Here is a 5,000-nt window from a genome sequence, read left to right on the forward strand (position 1 = left end):
GAGAGAGGTAAAGAAAAAAAGGACATACAGGAAAACAGAAAGAAATGTAAAAGCCAATACTGAGAGGTAGAAAAGAGGTAAAAATGAGAGATAGAGAGAAGAGATAAAGAAAGGGGTGGATATAAGGAGAGAAAGGGGGAGAGGTGGGACACAGAGGTAAAGAAAAAGGTGAATAGAAGAGAAGAAAGAGAAGTGTTAAAACCCAAATTGAGAGAGGTAGAGAAGAGATAGAGAAGAAATAGAGAAAGGGGGTGGATGGAAGGGGGGAAGAAGGAAGAGGGACGAAGGGGGCATAGAAAAGGGAAACAGAGAAGCAGAGAAGAGCAGATAAAGGAGAGGGGTGGAAAAAGGGGAAATAGAAGATAGAGAAAATGAGGGAAAGGAGGAAAAATGATGAATGGAGAGAGAGAGAGAGAGAGAGAGAGAACAGAAAGAGAAAGAAAGACAAAGCACAAAAAGATTTAATAACAGAGGCTTAAGAGAGGATTGGAAAACGGAATCAGACACAAACGAAACACGAAGAAGAAGAAGAAGAAGAAGAAGAAGAAGAAGAAGAAGAAGAAGAAGAAGAAGAAGAACCAAGAAGAAGAAGAAGAAGAAAGAAAGAGACAAAGACGCAGGAAATAAAAACAAAAACAAAAATGAAGTAAAGAAGAATGAAGGAATTAGAAAACGAAATATCAAAAGTCGAAAATGTCACAAAACGTCAAAAAATAAAAGAAATAAAGAAATAAAATAAAGAGAAAGTAAATGATAAAAGAAAAAAAAAGTCAAATAAAAATAACGAGAAAAATTACGCAAGAAAGAAAAATCAAACAGTAAACGAAGGAACGAAAAATAGAGAAAAGAAAAGAAAAAATGAAAAAAATAAACAAAAAAAATAAGTTACCGAAAGAAAGGAGAAATAAAGAAACGACAATAAAAGATAAAAATGAGAGAGAGAGAGAGAGAGAAGGAAAGAAGAGGAAAAAGAAAAACAATAGCAAAAATTAAAGTGAAGAGAAAGATGAAATAATAAAGAAATAGAGGAAGAGAGATAGAAGGAGGTAAAACAGAGGAGGAGGAAAATATTAAGACGATAAAGAAGAAAGGAAGAGAAGAAAAGAGGAAGATAATTCAGCGTTAAGCAAGCCCTGCAGTCTCTCTCTCTCTCTCTCTCTCTCTCTCTCTCTCTCTTATCTAGTATGAATGAGAGAGAGAGAGAGAGAGAGAGAGAGAGAGAGAGAGAGAGAGAGAGAGAGAGAGAGAGAGAGAGAGAGAGAGAGAGAGAGAGATAAAACATGTAAGGTAGGGAAGGGCAGAGTAGAAAGTAAAAAAAACGATGACTAAAAAAAAAAAAGAGAGGAAGGGGAGGAGAGACGGTAGGGGAAAAAGGGAGAGGGAAAGGGAGAAGATAAGAGGGAAGGAGGGGAAGGGAGGGAGGGTGAAGAAGAGGTAAGGGCACTAGAATAGCCAATAGGTGGGTAAGTGGGCCAGATGGGTAAGGGTGGGCATGGGTAGGCGTGTGTGTGGGGGGGGGGGAGGAAAAGGGAGGGGAGGGAGGAGGAAAGAGAGGGGGAGAAGAGAGGAGGGGGTCAAGAGGAGAGAGAAATAGACATATGGAAAAGGGAGGAGAGAGAATGGGAGAGGTAGGGAAGATAGGGAGGAAAGGGACAGAAGGGTGGAGGAAGGGAAAAATGAAAGCCGGAAAAAGGGAGATAGAGAAGATAATGATGGGAGAGTGAATGGGAAGGATGATTGGGAGGAGAAAAGGAGAAGAGAGGGAGAAGAGACGGTAAGGAAGAAGAGAGAGAACAACAATGATAACTACAACAACAACGACTACTACTACTACTACTACTACTACTACTACTACAATAAATACTACTGATATCACTATAATCCTAAGTATAAACACTCGACTTCTTACTATTATTATTATTATTATTATTATTATTATTATTATTATTATTATCATCATCACTATCATCATCAGCATCACCAACTTGGCCTCGAGACACGCTGAAGTTACTCTCTCATAAACCCTCTAAGAGTATTACGGAGGAGGAGGAGGAGGAGGAGGAGAGAGTATGGAGAGGTTGCAACAAAGTAAGGGATAGAGAGGAGAAGGAGGATAAGATTAGGAAGCAGGAGGAGGAGGAGGAGCAGGAGGAAACACGGAAGACCAGGCAGCACACCAGCCGTTGGTTCCTAGAGCGGCTGGTGCATGGGTGTCGTCAGCGGGTCGTGGGGCGCGGCAGTGACCGGCGGGAGACACTAACGCAGGCGCTGTAGGCTAGGGAGGGAGGTGCGGGGACGGTCACTTCACGCCTCACGCAGCGCAGGGGCGGGGAATGTGACCCTTTAACCCGGTAGCAGCGACGGGCCAAATTTGTGGCTTTACCGTGTACCTGCGATGGGCCAAATTTCTGCCATGATATAAACCTCCCAAAATAGATGATGCATAAACTGATAACACATGCGTTGATATATATTATGAAATGGTTTGCGTGAGTGATGATTCTTTCTCATTATTTTACTTAGAGCGGCCTTTAACCTAACCTAACCTAACCTAACCAAACCTAACCTAACCTAACCTAACCTAGCCTAACCTAACCTAACCTAACCTAAGAAACACGACCCCGGCAGCTATCGGGTTAAGAACAATAACTACACCAGAACAACTAACGAACTTACACCTTGTACACTCCTACTGTCTTTCCTATTTCCCACCTGCACCACTAACCCACTTCCTCTTCGTACTTTACCCTTGATAAAAAAAAAAAAAAAAATAAAAAAAAAAATAAATAAAAAAGCTGACCGTCTTCATTCTTACTACTTAACACTTACAACTGGTTTTTCTCCTTTTTTTTAACGAGGGACGGAGAATGTGACCCTTTAAGTAGCTGACCGCCTTCATACTTACTACTTAACACTTACATTTACTACTTACAACTGTTTTTTTCTTCTGTTTTTTTTTTTTTTACGTTTCGGCCTATGGAACGAGGAAGGATGTTTTTTTTTTTTTTTTTCATTTCAGGAGCAGATGATTCGGTTCCAGAAAACCCCTGCCGAAGTCTATACCGCATCGCCTCGCTGGAAAAGGTTAACCGATATTTAGAGTTCTCGGGTTAGTAAGGAGTTTAAATCATGATCTCCACTCAAAACTCATCTCCCGGCTATCTTTATCTCATCTCCACTCATCTCCACGCAAAACTCATCTCCGGCTATCTCCACTTATCTTCAATCATCTCTACTCATCTCCATGTTATCCCCATTCAAACCTTATCTCCCCGTCATCTCCATCTCATCAGGTCATCTCCATTCATCCCCGACCATCTCCAACTCATCTCCACAGCAACGGTAAAGCGTATATATTTTCAAATCCTTCTATAGACGTTATAAAGAGGTTCAGATAAAGAGATCAAGACATTTATTTATTTATTTATTCATTTATTCTTTTATTGAGTTTCGTGTTTTAAGAAGTTTGGGAACGACATTACTGAGCTTCTTAAAATATTTGACCGGTATCATTCTTGTTCTTGGGTTAGTTTGGACCTTAAGAACTTTGAGTGATCGACGCCGCTGAACTTCTTACAGTTCTTGAAGACCTGACCCAAGTTTCTTCTATTCATTCATATTCCAAAGTATAAATATTGAGTCGCTTGGGTCGTTCTTCATATGGCTGTGTCCTCAACGAAGGTATCATTTTCGTAGCGCGTCACTGTACTCTCTCAAAGAAATCAAAGTCCTTTCTGTAATTGGGGGACCAGAACTGCACTGCATATTCCAGGTGGGGTCTTACCATTGAGTTATATAGAGACTGTAGTAGTAGTAGTAGTAGTAGTAGTAGTAGTAACCGTAGTTGTAGTAGTAGTGGTAACCGTAGTTGTAGTAGTAAAAGTAGTAGTAGTAGTAGTAGTAGTAGTAGTAGTAGTAGTAGTAGTAGTAGTAGTAGTAGTAGTAGTAAAGGAGGAGGAGGTGGAGAAGGAAGAGGAAGAGGGGGAGGAAGGAGAAGAACAAAGACAAGGATGAGAAAGTCTAAAGAACAATAAAAATATGAAAGAATACGAGGAAGAGGAGGAGGAGGAGGAGGAGGAGGAGGAGGAGTTAAGGTCAGGTGTCGCGGAGGAGAACAAAGACAGGTGACTCCATCTTCATAATTACCTGCACGGCTACACCACCACCACCACCACCACCACCGTCACCACCACCACCGTCACCACTATCATTGTCACTATTTCCTTCATTTTCACCATCTCTCTCTCTCTCTCTCTCTCTCTCTCTCTCTCTCTCTCTCTCTCTCTAGCCACAAAGCAACGTAATTAACCACAGATGTCACCTCCTCCTCCTCCTCCTCCTCCTCCCCCTTCTCCTCCTCCTCCATTCACCTCCACCACACTCATCAACACCTTTCTCCTCCACCTTATCTCCATTACTCTCCACAACTCTCCTCCACAACTTCCTCCTCCTTCACCACTCATCTCCGCGGGTCATCTCCACTACTCTCCACCTTCTTATGTCCTCCAGTTAGTCTCCACTTGGTTTATGGTCAACTCGGTCGGTGTCCTTCCGGCAAAACTCATCTCCATTTATCTCCACTCATCTCCACTTTATCTCCACTCAAAACTCATCTCCCCCGGTCATCTCCATATCATCGTCACTCATCTCCTTTTCATCTCCACTCAAAACTCATCTCCCGATCATCTCCATCTCATCTTCACTCATCTCCACTCAAAACTCATCTCCCCCGGTCATCTCCATTTCATCGTCACTCATCTCCATACCATCTCCACTCAAAACTCATCTCCCGGTCATCTCCATCTCATCTCCACTCATCTCCACTCAAAACTCATCTCCCTCTGTCATCTCGTTTTCACTAATCTCCATTTTATCTCCACTCAAAACTCATCTCCTGGTCACCTCCATCTCATCTTCACTCATCTCCACTCAAAACTCATCTCCCTCTGTCATCTCCATCTCATCTTCACTCATCTCCACTCGAAACTCATCTCCTTCTG

The sequence above is a fragment of the Eriocheir sinensis genome, chromosome 30, assembly GCF_024679095.1.
Source record: "Eriocheir sinensis breed Jianghai 21 chromosome 30, ASM2467909v1, whole genome shotgun sequence".
Taxonomy (NCBI): Eukaryota; Metazoa; Arthropoda; class Malacostraca; order Decapoda; family Varunidae; genus Eriocheir; species Eriocheir sinensis.